The sequence below is a fragment of the Pleurodeles waltl genome, chromosome 9 (assembly GCF_031143425.1).
Source record: "Pleurodeles waltl isolate 20211129_DDA chromosome 9, aPleWal1.hap1.20221129, whole genome shotgun sequence".
In the NCBI taxonomy this organism is placed as follows: Eukaryota; Metazoa; Chordata; class Amphibia; order Caudata; family Salamandridae; genus Pleurodeles; species Pleurodeles waltl.
In genome coordinates this window covers 35,744,736-35,762,964 of record NC_090448.1, presented here as the reverse complement: position 1 = coordinate 35,762,964, position 18,229 = coordinate 35,744,736, and positions in this window count along the sequence as shown.

Below are 18,229 nucleotides of genomic sequence, written 5' to 3'. Positions count from 1 at the left end.
CATCCCGCCCAGGAGCATTTCAGTGACAGTGTTCTGATTGGATGAGCTGTATCCTTCCACAACATACTTGAGAGGACTCTTTTTGTTTTTTATTGACTGTTCCATAGAAGTGCATGTGTTCTCTTCCTCTCTCCCTTTCTCCCTTTCCATGCATATGGATTCACATTCAAGTGCCAAGAAGCCTTGATAAAGCGAGGCGGTTCAGCCTTTTAATAGTCGAGACATAGACTTTTGTAGTGCTTAATATTATGTGTCTAAGAGACCTGTATGTACAAAGAACTGGGATGAAAGGAATTGGGGTGGGGAGAATTGTTGGATGTGAGTGGATATAGGGGAATCTACAGGTGATTTCGCTGTACCGCCAGGAATGTGCTTGCACTGTGAGGGACTGGCCAGTACCACAATAAGGCTAATGCCAGACTGGCTGGCTGCATTAAAGACTTTAGGGCTGGTCACCTCATTGTTTAGAGCTGGCCACCTACAGGCATCTAACCACTTCACCGCCGGTGTTTTCATTCCTTCTTTTTACCATCTCTAAAGAGAAACATGTGGCTATGGCTGTGTTGTGCAGGACACCTTATGCGCTGTTGAACCATAGCAGGCCAAAACCGGTCTGGAGTTGCTTATGTTCCCTTTGGGAGGGGGCATTTCTTGCCAAGTTTTGCTGGAATGTTCTTACTGGATCAGGATAAAGGCTGATTTGCATGTGATTGGTCTGTTTAAAGTGGCACAGTGTGTAAAAACAATGGATTTGATTGTGGCCTGAGCGATATCCAGTGGATGAGTTGAATCCATTCATTCCTTCCATCATTTTGCTGTTTGTTGTGGCAGACACCTTCTGCACTGCAGCACCTCTCTCTAACAGACTCACACTAATGTTATGTTATGCAGATATGTAGAGCGCACTATCACACGAGAGAGTCTCCTGGTGCTGAGCAGGTCTGAGTCAAGCCAAACCTAGGGCCTAGTGTAGCACTTAATTTGTAAAACAAAATAAGTCCCAGAGCCCTCCTCGGGAGGCCACCACAGCTTGCATCACATATTGTCACAGTCAGTGGCAGTACTTACACAACTTCTAACCATCACACTGCTACCAGTGTGACAGTTCATACTGTTCGAGGCCCCCCAAAGCTCCAAGAACGGCTTGGGTGGCACGTATTAGTTGTTTACAATGTATAGTGCATCAGTAAACACCTGTTCCGCTCATCTTTAAATGACAAAATACAGCGTCACCGTGTGGCAGCTGTCACGTGCCGGTGTTGGCAATCGAGTGCCAAGCACCGGTTGAAATTAAACACGGGCCTAGTGGGACTACTGTTAATGTTCAGCGAGCAGGGCTGTGTGAGGAACAGCCAGTCATGACTTCTCAAGGCACCTCGCGTGAGCTGCTCGAGGCAAGCCAGTCCACTCCTGCTTCGCCAGCTGCAACAGGTCCGGCTTTAGCGCTGGTAGCGTCCTGTGCGACAGACGTTTTTGGCACCCCACCCCTAGACCACCTCCCCAGATTCCCTCACTACCACCCGGGAAATGTCTCCCCTCATCTCTCCATAGGCCCCCTTTCACATGCATTAATTTGTTTTAAAGCGCTTCTAAAGGCTGGCTTTACTAATCCACTCACTAGTCCACATTAAATATAGTGTTGTTCTTTGCAGCAGGCACATTCCCCTCTGCGCTACTTTATGGCGAGTCAAAGCTGCCCCTAGACAAAACTCCCATCTCTCTCCCTAGCAGGAACAATAAACACAAGAGGTATTGTGACATTTTAATTGCTTCCTAAAGGCTGGAGGCAAAAGGAACTTTTCAGCAGGCGCTTTTAAATAGCAAGTTTCTAAGTTATTGCTAAACACAGAGCCCCCCTATTCAGGTCAGCACCCGGTGCGGCTGCACCACTCGCACCGCCCTAAAGCCGCCTTGAGCTGCAATGACTTACAAGCTGTTCACACTCATACATGAGCGCGCAGTAACAGTGGGCACCGCTGCGCAGCACCCTGATATTGTTAGCGGAGCTATGTGGGATGTCACTAGTACCCACAAACTGTGACTTGGCATAAGATGGGGGCATTTCCGATCTTTCTTCTTTTTCAAGCAATGGACTTGTGAAGACAAAAAGTGTTAAAGGGCACTGTATCGCCTTGCAGAGTATTGAAAACTAATGCCATTTCTTGTGGCAGAGCTTATAATGTGCCCTTTTTCTCGGAAGGGCGCAAGGTATTGGGCACAATGTGTCAGGCACAAGTTTCCCTGTGGCATAAAACTGGATCTGTTAGGCAGGAAAGATCTTTGCTAGGTACACGATTTTAATAATTAAAATGCCATTTTTTCTTAAGAGCCCTTCCCTTTAGAATTACCTTGCAGTCATTCTCAGCTTTATTTGCCCTGTGCAGGAAAACCCAGTAAGCTGTTCCTTTCCAAAAGAGCATTCCCCTTCTGCTCTAGACACAAGTTCTTTCTGAAACATTTACAGGCTTAGGGGTTATTTAGAGTTTCACGGATGGGGAACATTTGCCAGAAATAGCTGAGTGTCCCGTCTGCCCTGTTTAGAGTGCACAGCCATGAATTCTTTCAAATAGGGCAGACGGGACATGAACCTGTAATTGGTGTCCGACCCACATCCACAAACCCTAAACAACCCCTTTACACCACTCCATGTCCTATAAAAAGTGTTGATTGTCGCCTAGAAATTGTTGGGATGGTGATGTTGCTTCATTCTGCCCACATTTGGGACATGTGGGGACCTTGTATAATCCAGTTTGCGAATCATGGCTGTCGTGATGCAGGTGCAGCGTACATAGTTCAAACTGACTGTTACTGGACGCCTTTGTATTGAGAGTGAGTGTCTACTGCCAGTGTGAGATCCAGAAGGGCTCTTTGCAGTCTGTCTTCCATTTCAGTCTTGAGTGTAATGAGTGAGTGCCCACTGCCAGCGTGAGATCCAGAAGGGCTCATTGCAGTCTGTCTTCCATTTCTCTCGAGTGTAATGAGTGAGCGCCTACTGCCAGCATGAGATCCAGAAGGGCTCATTGCAGTCTGTCTTCCATTTCTGTAATGAGAGACCGCCTACTGCCAGTGTGAGATCCAGAAGGGCTCATTGCAGTCTGTCTTCCATTTATGTAATGAGTGAGCGCCTACTGCCAGCGTGAGATCCAGAAGTGCTCATTGCAGTCTGTCTTCCATTTCTATCCCGAGTGTAATGAGTGAGCGCCCACTGCCAGCGTGAGATCCAGAAGGGATCATTGCAGTCTGCCTTCCATTTCTGTAAGGAGTGAACGCCTACTGCCAGCATGAGATCAAGAAGGGCTCATTGCAGTCTGTCTTCCATTTCTGTAATGAGAGACCGCCTACTGCCAGTGTGAGATCCAGAAGGGCTCATTGCAGTCTGTCTTCCATTTATGTAATGAGTGAGCGCCTACTGCCAGCGTGAGATCCAGAAGGGCTCATTGCAGTCTGTCTTCCATTTCTGTAAGGAGTGAGCGCCTACTGCCAGCATGAGATCCAGAAGGGCTCATTGCAGTCTGTATTCCATTTCTATCCCAGTGTAATGAGTGAGCGCCCACTGCCAGCGTGAGATCCAGAAGGGATCATTGCAGTCTGTCTTCCATTTCTGTAAGGAGTGAGCGCCTACTGCCAGCATGAGATCCAGAAGGGCTCGTTGCAGTCTCTATTCCATTTCTATCCCAGTGTAATGAGTGAGCGCCCACTGCCAGCGTGAGATCCAGAAGGGATCATTGCAGTCTGTCTTCCATTTCTGTAAGGAGTGAGCGCCTACTGCCAGCGTGAGATCCAGAAGGGCTCATTGCAGGCTGTCTTCCATTTCTCTCTTGAGTGAAGTGGGCGTGTGTGTGTGTCTGCGAGTGTTGCCTGATACATATGGGTTATCACCCCTGTGTCATCATCCATCTGCTTTATTAACATCAATGTGGCCCAGTTATGGGGTTCTTCGTCTCTTGCACCCCAATCTTTTTGGGCTGCTGGTAGGAACTACTAACTGAAACAGTTCTTTCAGCTGTTCCAATGTAATGATCTGGCTATTGCAGTGTCTCCCGCCTCCCTACAACCTCCGGTCCACAAGTGTCTCTTATTCAGCTCTATATGTTTATGTTCCAATTCAAGGATTTCCCAGAGCAGCAGTAATTGGGAGTAGGACACGCTGTGACCCCATCTTATCCCATATAAGCTCCAGGGGGCCTGCGCTGCCAGGGCGTCACTTTTTATGACGCACGGGCGGCGCAGAGTGCCGACCCATATATGAGGCCATGCAAAGCCACTTTGCGAGGCTCTTCATGGCCTCGTACATATGGTGTAAGGCAACGCAGCACAAGTCTGCGTCAGGGGTGCCTTACTCTGCATCAGGGGGTGTTCCATAAGCATTGTGGAGGGTTTTCTCACGCAACACCCATGGGGTTTGACGCATTCCCAGATTTACAAGGCTTTGTAAATCTGGGAATGTGTCAAAACCGTACGCTTCCCCAGGGGAGGCGTAACCAGGAGCAGTATCTCTATTTTGCCTTGTTTTTTGCTATTTCTACATGCGCGGCATTCTACAGCACACATGGAAAGAGGAAAACTCCTCCATGGATTGTTTTTGTGCAGGAAGGTGTCCTTTCCTGCACCAAAACAACCCTGCATGCTGGCATCGTGGTGCCAGGGTGCCTGCATTGGCACTAGGCAGCCAAAAGAGCACCAGCGCAGGTGGAGAGGACAGATATGCGCTGTATTTTGTAAATTTGGTGCATATCTCACCTTTCACTGTGGCGCAGGGCAGCACGGCAAGGTAACCTACTGCGTTGCCCTACGCCACTTTATTGTAAATATGCCCCCAATCATGCAGTGTCATTTGTGTTATGGCTCCATTATTCTCTGGGGTATCTTCCATACGTGTATCAGTCGGAGGAGCTCAGTCTGCGACTTCTCGTCCTTCAGTAGCACTCCGTCTATAGCTCCTCCACTATACCACTGAAGCCTGGTAGTATGGTTCAAGGTCCGGGACTCTGAGCCCTCCCTGCACATGTGTGCATTGTAATATCTCTATCTTGACTATTTCTTTTTTCCCCAGCCCTGTGCTAATCTCAGACAATTTCAGGATTTTAAGCATTTCACATGGGGCAGTGGACAGGCTGCGTTGAAATAATTATAAGCATCTGAGCAGACCCAGCATTTCTTGCAATGGCTATTCTGCTAGCCATGCACAGGGGCAGTGAGGTCCAGGAATGTTTTCCCCTGTATATCCGCTGATATCTTACACAGATTCCGGCCGGTCCATTTATTCTGGTCCCCGGTCACCAGTATCCCCAGATATTGGGAAGAACCATCATCTCCCACTGTACATCTACTGTCAGAAGTGGTCCATTGGTTTGCGCCCCAGCGCTCCGAGTGGAAATACCGACTTTTATTTGTTTATTCAAAGGCCCAGGATCCCCCCTATCAAGTACAAAGTACATCTTGCAAGAGGTCATCCAGTGAATGATGTCACAATGCATCTCAGAACCCCAGAGGAGTCATCCAGTGAATGTCACAATGCATCTCAGAACCCCAGAGGGGTCATCCAGTGAATGATGTCACAATGCATCTCAGAACCCCAGAGGAGTCATCCAGTGAATGTCACAATGCATCTCAGAACCCCAGAGGGGTCATCCAGTGAATGCATCTCAGAACCCCAGGAGTCATCCAGTGAATGTCACAATGCATCTCAGAACCCCAGAAGGGTCATCCAGTGAATGTCACAATGCATCTCAGAACCCCAGAGGGGTCATCCAGTAAATGCATCTCAGAACCCCAGAGGGGTCATCCAGTGAATGATGTCACAATGCATCTCAGAACCCCAGAAGGGTCATCCAGTGAATGATGTCACAATGCATCTCAGAACCCCAGAGTAGTCTTCCAGTGAATGGTGTCACAATGCATCTCAGAACCCCAGAGTAGTCTTCCAGTGAATGGTGTCACAATGCATCTCAGAACCCAAGCTGACATCACACAAAGGCACATTCTGGAATGGTTGCTGCTGGAGACAGGTAGAGATACAGGACTCACCTGGGAAGGTATCAGCTTCCAGCTGGGACCGTAACAAGGGGCGAAGGGGCCATCAGGCCTCCTTTTGTTGAAGTATCCTGGCTGTGCTATCAGGAGCCTCACACCTAAATTAAATGGAGGAAAGAAAGGCACACAGCTTATCACAGGTAGCTAGGAGACACACTTTTGATTTTGTCCAGTCCCTGTATATAAGACATGTGCCTGCACATGAGAATGCCAGATTTGTTGGTCTGTTTCAGTATTTACACAAATAATTGAAATACCACTATTTTGTTTTAGTTGTTTTATCGCGCTATAGCGCTACTCAAATAGCGCTACTCGTGATTTACCAGGCACACAAAGACCTCTGCAGCAGGTGTCTTAACCCCATAAGATATTTTACAGTGCAGACTTTACAACCAGTTCAGTAGAACCGAAAATGCTTCATTGGAATTCATTCACGACTACTTATTCTGAAAAGTGCACTCAATTACAACGCTGGCCGTCACATTCAATGATTTAGCTCCTATATATAGAGATCAACTCTTGCTATGTTTATTTCACCCAGCACTGGCAAAGTCAATAGGCAGGCTTGGGTATGATCAAGAGCATTTGACGTTTATCGCAGCGTATGTAAAACCATGTGTTTGCACATTAAAGCCAGACCTATTGGCTTTGCTGCTGGAATGGAAGACGTTGCCATGAGGAAGCCCCTAACACGTAACAGACTTTTTTTTTTTTTACCGAGGGCTGCTACGACTGACCTGGTGTAAAGAAAAATATACCTGGCAGCAGTGAGTGCCATGGGGCCCTAAAACAAGCAGGGAGATGGGCCCCTCTAAACCCAGTTCCGTAATAGGAGCCTTAATTGAGTGCAGTGGGCCCCTCAAGCCCCTGGGGCCCAATGCCAATGCAACTCTGCAACACCGATGGTTAATGGCCCTGGCTGGTAGAATGACGTCACACGAAGTTGACACCTCCTCCCGTCTGTGTCCAATCAGAATTAAGGTGTTACCTTTGTCTTTGCCGTCAGGAAAACTCTGTCGCAGGACCAAGTGGGCGGATGGACATCCCATTTTTGACAGATTTCTCGTTGCTGCCATATTCTCAGTTAGACACTCACTTAGGGAGTACGCTTACATTTACAGCGCCTAAATTGGCTAAAGTGCCCTGTGTGGCGCTACACGTTATTAGACCTATTAAAATAAAAATAGCAGACATTTAACGTGCGCGGCCAGTCCGCACCGGAGGTCAGCGCTATTTTGCTACGTTTCCACTGAAGGATGGTTTACAAGTGTCCCCGAGCCCTCGATAAATCTGGGTCGTTTCCTCAGCCAGATGTAAACACCCTAAAAATATTTATCCCTTTGCTTTACAACCGAGTTCTGTTTTGTGCTGTTGCTACGAGGAAGCCTTGACATTCTTGGAGGACACGTTGCCGCAGGAAGAAAACCAGGCAGCCCTGCCATGAGTGCGATTAACAAGCACTGGTAAAACCAACAAGTCTGGCGCTCCTCTGGTAAAGCATGCAGACACTGGCATGCCCACACGCGGTGGTGGTGGTGGTGCTGGTGACGGTGGCGTTTTTTAATAGTGGTGCTATTGGTGGAGAGGATAGTGGCGGTTAATGATCGTAAAAGTGGGGGGTGACGATCAGTGTTTGGAATGTAAGGGGATCCCGGTTCCAGCAGCTATTTCTGCGCCGGATGCTGGATCCGGCCAAACCTGCAAAACATGGCAAATTTGTCCTGGTGTAATTTTCCGACCTGCACGTTGTGTGCATTACTTTCGGAGCAGGTAGAAAGGGGTCTTTCCTTTTTTCACATCCAGATGGACTCAAAACGAAGGCCTGATTTAAAGAGCCACCAGCCCTCCTTTTGTTTAAGTATTCTTCAGACTGGGAGCCATATGGAGCCTAAAACCTTCTGGAATTGGGGTGAGTAAAACAAGGGTTGATTTCCTATCACTTACAGTGGGAGTTGCTAGAATACGAACACATAAAAAAAAATCCCCCAAAAATACTCTTAAGAATAAACAAGTGGAAGTGAGAACATGAACAAATGAGAAAACAGCTCACAAGAGCACCAGGTGGAAAGTTGTTTGCTTCATGCATAGTGCATCTTGCACTTCTGTAAGAAATTGGGTGACTGGTTGAGGGGTGGGGGGGGGGGGTGAAACCTTACTCAAGCAGAAACCACGATCCTTGCCAGAGTGAAATCACAAGCAACCCCAAATTAACCTGTGCTCAACCCCTCGGTAGCTTGGCACAGGAGTCAGGCTTAACTTAGAGGCAATGTATAAAGTATTTATGTAGCACTTCAAACAGTAATAAAGTGAAAACACAAGAAAACCCCCACACCAATTTAGAAAAATAATACATTTTAATAAAACAGAACCAAAGATTTCAGTGAAAATTGCATCAAAAAGCACAAAGCAGCAACTGTGGCCATCTGGTCGAGCTAGACCGGGACAAAGTCACAAGGCTCATGTCACCCCCGATGGAGCACGAGCCAGCTACAGGGACCAAGTGGCTGAAAAAGAGTACCTTAAATCCTGGATGCGGAGCGTTGCGAGATTTTGCGTTGAGTATGCGTGGCACAGCCGAGGTGATGCATCGATTCCGAGAGGCTGTGAAGCTGCGATGCAAATTCCTCTGTTGTCATCGAGGATCCTGGTAATCAAGGCTTGCAATACAAAATCCAGCATCAAGGATGTCCCGTGCAGTCAGGGCAATGCATCCGTTCCGAGGAGCCGTGAGGCTACGATGCGAGAACCTGCACTGGAGAAGCTTCGCACCGTGGCAGTTCCGATGCGGGCTGCAAGATCAATGTGGAGTCCTTGCGCTCAGAGAATCCTCGCAGCAGAGGCAAAGTGTCGGTTCTGCTTAGGATTGTAATACACAGCACAGGACATGTGTCAGTTATGCTGGATCCACAGATGGGCTGGCAGAGCACCCTCTAGCCCACTTCCAAGGTTCAAGGACTAGGGTGGCACCACTTGGCAGGGTAGCATCCACAGATGGCAGAGTCCAGGCACTGGGTTCAAGGTTGTTGGAGCTTTCTATCCCTCAGGCTCTATTCAGGAGGCCAGCCAACTAGCCCTTGGAGTCACTCTAGGGTCCTGGGTTTAACAGATACAGCAGCAGGTCCATTCCTTCTCACCCATGCAAGAGGGCAGCAGGTCAGCACAGCAGGAAAGCAGTTCCTTCCGGATAGCAGTCCAGCAGTGTGGCAGTCCTTTTAGCAGTACTGCAGTCCTCCATCCTGGAAGAGGATCCATAGGTCCAGAATTGTACTGAAGTGGTGGTGTTTATATTTATACATTGGCTGTCCTTCGAAGTGGGAGTAGATTCAAGTTTGAAGTGCACATGCTTCCTACCTTCCCTGCCCTGGCTCCAAACTAACTACAGGGGGTAGACAGTCCTTTGTGTGGAGGCAGGACAAAGCCTATTCAAGTGTAAGTAGGGCTGTGCCAATTTAAAATCCGACCTTACCATAAGACAGGATTTTTCATTACAATTCCAAAGGCACCAAACATCACTGTTTATCTGCTCCCATTTGGAAATTACAGCTCATTAAATGAAATAAGGTAACTAATGTTATAATATGGGAGAGGCAGGCCTTGCAGCAGATAAAACCACTTTAGGAGTTTTTCACTACCAGGACATTTAAAATTTTAAACCACATCTCCTCCTTTTAAAATGCACTGCACCCTGCCATGTGGGCTGTCAGGAGCCTACCTTAGGGTTGGTGTACACATATTAAAAAGGAAGGTATGTTCATGGCAAAAGGCAGTTTAAAACTGCATGCACACGCTGTATTGGAGGCCTGAGACATGTTTGAAAAGGCTACATAAGTGGGTAGCACAATGAGTGCTGTAGCCCCACTACCAGCATTTAATTTACCAGTCCTGGGTACAGGCATTACCACTTTACCATGGACTTACAAATAAATATGCCAATTGGGATAAAAGCTAAAAGTTTGGGTGAAGGCCACGCTAAGGCTGACAGGTCTAACAACTTCTCATTGGTGCAAAGGTCATTGAACTCATACAACACCTTTAGAGAACCTGCTTGTGCAGCTATTCTTGACCTCAAGGTACCTCCTACTCATTAGAGTGAGGTGCCTGCCACTAAGGGCCGTGTTCTATTACCCACTAAGTAGTTTAATGTTGTGCAGGAAGTCCCTCAACCTCTATTCATATTGTCTCAGCACAAAAAAACAAGCATTATCAAAGCCAAGATGTCTTGCCTTCACTAAATCTATTGGCTTTGTCAATGTTGTTTTTTTTAGACATATGGGTTAAGTTAAGAAAAAAAAGGTGCTGTTACGCAGCCGGAGTTGATCATGTCATGTCGCTTTTTTAAAGCCATGTATGTTAAAAAAAAGTCGGAGGGGGAAGCAACACTGGGGAGGGAGGGTGGTCGCACCAGGCAAGGGTCAGGTGAAGGAGGGGAGAAGAATAGTAGATATCATGCTATTACTCTGGTCAACTATACACATGACACACAATTGATATTATCCCTAGGAAACAATAAACCAGAATCACTGGACTCCATCCACAACTGTCTCAGGGACATTACAAAATGGCTAAGCAACAACTCCTTAAAATCTAATGGAGAAAAAACAGAAATTCTTTGCTGCTCAGACAATAAAGCCTCAATAAATCTCCTGTCTAATTTCTGGCCTTTGACAAATGACGTAGAAGTCTCACAGATGGTCCAGAATCTTGGAGTAACTTTTGATAATAACTTCTCAAAAAGATGGCAGCTACTTGCTTTGCAATACTCTGCAACCTAATGAAACTCTTACCTATGTTTTAACTACACAGGCCAGAACACTGATAGTGCAAAGTACCTTTTTCAGCAGGCCTGACTATTGCAAAGCTCTGCTGGTAAGAGTACCAGATTACTTAATACAAAGACTGAAGTGTACAAGCTGCAGTCACAAAACTAGCACTGAACAGAATGTCACCCCCCTCTACAGCTATGAAAAAGCTCCCTTGGCCCCAGTCAAGGAGAGGACAGCATTGAATTCACTTTGCAAAGACTTCGAAGCAATTCAGGAAAAGGGCCCTAAACTGCTGCAAAGGAAATTCAAACGATGGTACCATCAAGAAACCTAGATCATCGACCGCAAATAATCTTTATATTCTTAATTTTTTTTAAAATAAGACGAGGACGAGCTTTCTCAGTTAAGAAGGCACTGGTTGTAGTGACTCGTAACTCTGGAAGCAGGCCTCTCACATCTCAGAGCAGATCTCACCTCTGGAAGCAGCCCTCTCACATCTCAGAGCAGATCTCACCTCTGGAAGCAGGCCTCTCACATCTCAGAGCAGATCTCACCCCTGGAAGCAGGCCTCTCACATCTCAGAGCAGATCTCGCCTCTGGAAGCAGGCCTCTCACATCTGAGAGCAGATCTCGCCTCTGGAAGCAGGCCTCTCACATCTCAGAGCAGATCTCACCCCTGGAAGCAGGCCTCTCACATCTCAGAGCAGATCTCGCCTCTGGAAGCAGGCCTCTCACATCTCAGAGCAGATCTCACCTCTGGAAGCAGGCCTCTCACATCTCAGAGCAGATCTCACCCCTGGAAGCAGGCCTCTCACATCTCAGAGCAGATCTCACCTCTGGAAGCAGGCCTCTCACATCTGAGAGCAGATCTCACCTCTGGAAGCAGGCCTCTCACATCTCAGAGCAGATCTCACCCCTGGAAGCAGGCCTCTCACATCTCAGAGCAGATCTCGCCTCTGGAAGCAGGCCTCTCACATCTCAGAGCAGATCTCGCCTCTGGAAGCAGGCCTCTCACATCTCAGAGCAGATCTCACCACTGGAAGCAGGCCTCTCACATCTCAGAGCAGATCTCGCCTCTGGAAGCAGGCCTCTCACATCTCAGAGCAGATCTCACCTCTGGAAGCAGCCCTCTCACATCGCAGAGCAGATCTCACCTCTGGAAGCAGGCCTCTCACATCGCAGAGCAGATCTCACCCCTGGAAGCAGGCCTCTCACATCTCAGAGCAGATCTCACCCCTGGAAGCAGCCCTCTCACATCTCAGAGCAGATCTCACCCCTGGAAGCAGGCCTCTCACATCTCAGAGCAGATCCCCGCTCTGGAAGCAGGCCTCTCACATCTCAGAGCAGATCTCACCCCTGGAAGCAGGCCTCTCACATCGCAGAGCAGATCTCACCTCTGGAAGCAGCCCTCACCTCTCACAGCAGATCTCACCTCTGGAAGCAGCCCTCTCCTCTCACAGCAGATCTCACCTCTGGAAGCAGGCCTCTCACATCGCAGAGCAGATCTCACCTCTGGAAGCAGGCCTCTCACATCGCAGAGCAGATCTCACCTCTGGAAGCAGCCCTCACCTCTCACAGCAGATCTCACCTCTGGAAGCATCCCTCTCCTCTCACAGCAGATCTCACCTCTGGAAGCAGCCCTCTCACATCGCAGAGCAGATCTCATCTCTGGAAGCAGGCCTCTCACATCTCACAGCAGATCTTCCTTCTGGAAGCAGGCCTCTCACATCTCAGAGCAGATCTCACCCCTGGAAGCAGGCCTCTCACATCTCAGAGCAGATCTCACCTCTGGAAGCAGGCCTCTCACATCTCAGAGCAGATCTCACCCCTGGAAGCAGGCCTCTCACATCGCAGAGCAGATCTCATCTCTGGAAGCAGGCCTCTCACATCTCACAGCAGATCTTCCTTCTGGAAGCAGGCCTCTCACATCTCAGAGCAGATCTCACCCCTGGAAGCAGGCCTCTCACATCTCAGAGCAGATCTCGCCTCTGGAAGCAGGCCTCTCACATCTCAGAGCAGATCTCACCCCTGGAAGCAGGCCTCTCACATCTCAGAGCAGATCTCACCTCTGGAAGCAGGCCTCTCACATCTCAGGGCAGATCTCACCTCTGGAAGCAGGCCTCTCACATCTCAGAGCAGATCCCCGCTCTGGAAGCAGGCCTCTCACATCTCAGAGCAGATCTCATCTCTGGAAGCAGGCCTCTCACATCTCAGAGCAGATCTCACCTCTGGAAGCAGGCCTCTCACATCGCAGAGCAGATCTCATCTCTGGAAGCAGGCCTCTCACATCTCAGAGCAGATCTCACCTCTGGAAGCAGGCCTCTCACATCTGAGAGCAGATCTCACCCCTGGAAGCAGCCCTCTCACATCTCAGAGCAGATCTCACCCCTGGAAGCAGGCCTCTCACATCTCAGAGCAGATCCCCGCTCTGGAAGCAGGCCTCTCACATCTCAGAGCAGATCTCACCACTGGAAGCAGGCCTCTCACATCGCAGAGCAGATCTCACCTCTGGAAGCAGCCCTCTCCTCTCACAGCAGATCTCACCTCTGGAAGCAGCCCTCTCCTCTCACAGCAGATCTCACCTCTGGAAGCAGGCCTCTCACATCGCAGAGCAGATCTCACCTCTGGAAGCAGGCCTCTCACATCGCAGAGCAGATCTCACCCCTGGAAGCAGCCCTCTCACATCTCAGAGCAGATCTCACCCCTGGAAGCAGCCCTCTCACATCTCAGAGCAGATCTCACCCCTGGAAGCAGGCTTCTCACATCTCAGAGCAGATCCCCGCTCTGGAAGCAGCCCTCTCACATCGCAGAGCAGATCTCACCTCTGGAAGCAGGCCTCTCACATCTCAGAGCAGATCTCACCTCTGGAAGCAGCCCTCACCTCTCACAGCAGATCTCACCTCTGGAAGCAGCCCTCTCCTCTCACAGCAGATCTCACCTCTGGAAGCAGGCCTCTCACATCGCAGAGCAGATCTCACCTCTGGAAGCAGGCCTCTCACATCGCAGAGCAGATCTCACCTCTGGAAGCAGCCCTCACCTCTCACAGCAGATCTCACCTCTGGAAGCAGCCCTCTCCTCTCACAGCAGATCTCACCTCTGGAAGCAGCCCTCTCACATCGCAGAGCAGATCTCATCTCTGGAAGCAGGCCTCTCACATCTCACAGCAGATCTTCCTTCTGGAAGCAGGCCTCTCACATCGCAGAGCAGATCTCACCTCTGGAAGCAGCCCTCACCTCTCACAGCAGATCTCACCTCTGGAAGCATCCCTCTCCTCTCACAGCAGATCTCACCTCTGGAAGCAGCCCTCTCACATCGCAGAGCAGATCTCATCTCTGGAAGCAGGCCTCTCACATCTCACAGCAGATCTTCCTTCTGGAAGCAGGCCTCTCACATCTCAGAGCAGATCTCACCCCTGGAAGCAGGCCTCTCACATCTCAGAGCAGATCTCACCTCTGGAAGCAGGCCTCTCACATCTCAGAGCAGATCTCACCCCTGGAAGCAGGCCTCTCACATCGCAGAGCAGATCTCATCTCTGGAAGCAGGCCTCTCACATCTCACAGCAGATCTTCCTTCTGGAAGCAGGCCTCTCACATCTCAGAGCAGATCTCACCCCTGGAAGCAGGCCTCTCACATCTCAGAGCAGATCTCGCCTCTGGAAGCAGGCCTCTCACATCTCAGAGCAGATCTCACCCCTGGAAGCAGGCCTCTCACATCTCAGAGCAGATCTCACCTCTGGAAGCAGGCCTCTCACATCTCAGGGCAGATCTCACCTCTGGAAGCAGGCCTCTCACATCTCAGAGCAGATCCCCGCTCTGGAAGCAGGCCTCTCACATCTCAGAGCAGATCTCATCTCTGGAAGCAGGCCTCTCACATCTCAGAGCAGATCTCACCTCTGGAAGCAGGCCTCTCACATCGCAGAGCAGATCTCATCTCTGGAAGCAGGCCTCTCACATCTCAGAGCAGATCTCACCTCTGGAAGCAGGCCTCTCACATCTGAGAGCAGATCTCACCCCTGGAAGCAGCCCTCTCACATCTCAGAGCAGATCTCACCCCTGGAAGCAGGCCTCTCACATCTCAGAGCAGATCCCCGCTCTGGAAGCAGGCCTCTCACATCTCAGAGCAGATCTCACCCCTGGAAGCAGGCCTCTCACATCGCAGAGCAGATCTCACCTCTGGAAGCAGCCCTCTCCTCTCACAGCAGATCTCACCTCTGGAAGCAGCCCTCTCCTCTCACAGCAGATCTCACCTCTGGAAGCAGGCCTCTCACATCGCAGAGCAGATCTCACCTCTGGAAGCAGGCCTCTCACATCGCAGAGCAGATCTCACCCCTGGAAGCAGCCCTCTCACATCTCAGAGCAGATCTCACCCCTGGAAGCAGCCCTCTCACATCTCAGAGCAGATCTCACCCCTGGAAGCAGGCTTCTCACATCTCAGAGCAGATCCCCGCTCTGGAAGCAGCCCTCTCACATCGCAGAGCAGATCTCACCTCTGGAAGCAGGCCTCTCACATCTCAGAGCAGATCTCACCTCTGGAAGCAGCCCTCACCTCTCACAGCAGATCTCACCTCTGGAAGCAGCCCTCTCCTCTCACAGCAGATCTCACCTCTGGAAGCAGGCCTCTCACATCGCAGAGCAGATCTCACCTCTGGAAGCAGGCCTCTCACATCGCAGAGCAGATCTCACCTCTGGAAGCAGCCCTCACCTCTCACAGCAGATCTCACCTCTGGAAGCAGCCCTCTCCTCTCACAGCAGATCTCACCTCTGGAAGCAGCCCTCTCACATCGCAGAGCAGATCTCATCTCTGGAAGCAGGCCTCTCACATCTCACAGCAGATCTTCCTTCTGGAAGCAGGCCTCTCACATCTCAGAGCAGATCTCACCCCTGGAAGCAGGCCTCTCACATCTCAGAGCAGATCTCACCCCTGGAAGCAGGCCTCTCACATCTCAGAGCAGATCTCCACTCTGGCTGCAGACCTCTCACATCTCAGAGCAGATCTCATATCTGGAAGCAGGCCTCTCACATCTCAGAGCAGATCTCATCTCTGGAAGCAGGCCTCTCACATCTCAGAGCAGATCTCATATCTGGAAGCAGCCCTCTCACATCGCAGAGCAGATCTCCACTCTGGCTGCAGACCTCTCACATCTCAGAGCAGATCTCATCTCTGGAAGCAGGCCTCTCACATCTCAGGGCAGATCTCACCCCTGGAAGCAGGCTTCTCACATCTCAGAGCAGATCTCACCCCTGGAAGCAGGCCTCTCACATCTCAGAGCAGATCTCACCTCTGGAAGCAGGCCTCTCACATCTCAGAGCAGATCTCACCCCTGGAAGCAGGCCTCTCACATCGCAGAGCAGATCTCATCTCTGGAAGCAGGCCTCTCACATCTCACAGCAGATCTTCCTTCTGGAAGCAGGCCTCTCACATCTCAGAGCAGATCTCACCCCTGGAAGCAGGCCTCTCACATCTCAGAGCAGATCTCGCCTCTGGAAGCAGGCCTCTCACATCTCAGAGCAGATCTCACCCCTGGAAGCAGGCCTCTCACATCTCAGAGCAGATCTCACCTCTGGAAGCAGGCCTCTCACATCTCAGGGCAGATCTCACCTCTGGAAGCAGGCCTCTCACATCTCAGAGCAGATCCCCGCTCTGGAAGCAGGCCTCTCACATCTCAGAGCAGATCTCATCTCTGGAAGCAGGCCTCTCACATCTCAGAGCAGATCTCACCTCTGGAAGCAGGCCTCTCACATCGCAGAGCAGATCTCATCTCTGGAAGCAGGCCTCTCACATCTCAGAGCAGATCTCACCTCTGGAAGCAGGCCTCTCACATCTGAGAGCAGATCTCACCCCTGGAAGCAGCCCTCTCACATCTCAGAGCAGATCTCACCCCTGGAAGCAGGCCTCTCACATCTCAGAGCAGATCCCCGCTCTGGAAGCAGGCCTCTCACATCTCAGAGCAGATCTCACCCCTGGAAGCAGGCCTCTCACATCGCAGAGCAGATCTCACCTCTGGAAGCAGCCCTCTCCTCTCACAGCAGATCTCACCTCTGGAAGCAGCCCTCTCCTCTCACAGCAGATCTCACCTCTGGAAGCAGGCCTCTCACATCGCAGAGCAGATCTCACCTCTGGAAGCAGGCCTCTCACATCGCAGAGCAGATCTCACCCCTGGAAGCAGCCCTCTCACATCTCAGAGCAGATCTCACCCCTGGAAGCAGCCCTCTCACATCTCAGAGCAGATCTCACCCCTGGAAGCAGGCTTCTCACATCTCAGAGCAGATCCCCGCTCTGGAAGCAGCCCTCTCACATCGCAGAGCAGATCTCACCTCTGGAAGCAGGCCTCTCACATCTCAGAGCAGATCTCACCTCTGGAAGCAGCCCTCACCTCTCACAGCAGATCTCACCTCTGGAAGCAGCCCTCTCCTCTCACAGCAGATCTCACCTCTGGAAGCAGGCCTCTCACATCGCAGAGCAGATCTCACCTCTGGAAGCAGGCCTCTCACATCGCAGAGCAGATCTCACCTCTGGAAGCAGCCCTCACCTCTCACAGCAGATCTCACCTCTGGAAGCAGCCCTCTCCTCTCACAGCAGATCTCACCTCTGGAAGCAGCCCTCTCACATCGCAGAGCAGATCTCATCTCTGGAAGCAGGCCTCTCACATCTCACAGCAGATCGTCCTTCTGGAAGCAGGCCTCTCACATCTCAGAGCAGATCTCACCCCTGGAAGCAGGCCTCTCACATCTCAGAGCAGATCTCACCCCTGGAAGCAGGCCTCTCACATCTCAGAGCAGATCTCCACTCTGGCTGCAGACCTCTCACATCTCAGAGCAGATCTCATATCTGGAAGCAGGCCTCTCACATCTCAGAGCAGATCTCATCTCTGGAAGCAGGCCTCTCACATCTCAGAGCAGATCTCATATCTGGAAGCAGCCCTCTCACATCGCAGAGCAGATCTCCACTCTGGCTGCAGACCTCTCACATCTCAGAGCAGATCTCATCTCTGGAAGCAGGCCTCTCACATCTCAGGGCAGATCTCACCCCTGGAAGCAGGCTTCTCACATCTCAGAGCAGATCTCACCCCTGGAAGCAGGCCTCTCACATCTCAGGGCAGATCTCCGCTCTGGCGGCAGACCTCTCACATCTCAGGGCAGATCTCATATCTGGAAGCAGGCCTCTCACATCTCAGAGCAGATCTCATATCTGGAAGCAGGCCTCTCACATCTCAGAGCAGATCTCCACTCTGGCTGCAGACCTCTCACATCTCACAGCAGATCTCATCTCTGGAAGCAGGCCTCTCACATCTCAGGGCAGATCTCCGCTCTGGCGGCAGACCTCTCACATCTCAGGGCAGATCTCCCCTCTGGCCTCTGGATGCAGACAGGGGATAACCCTCTCACATCGCAGAGCAGATCTCCCCTATGGCTGCAGACCTCTCACATCTCACA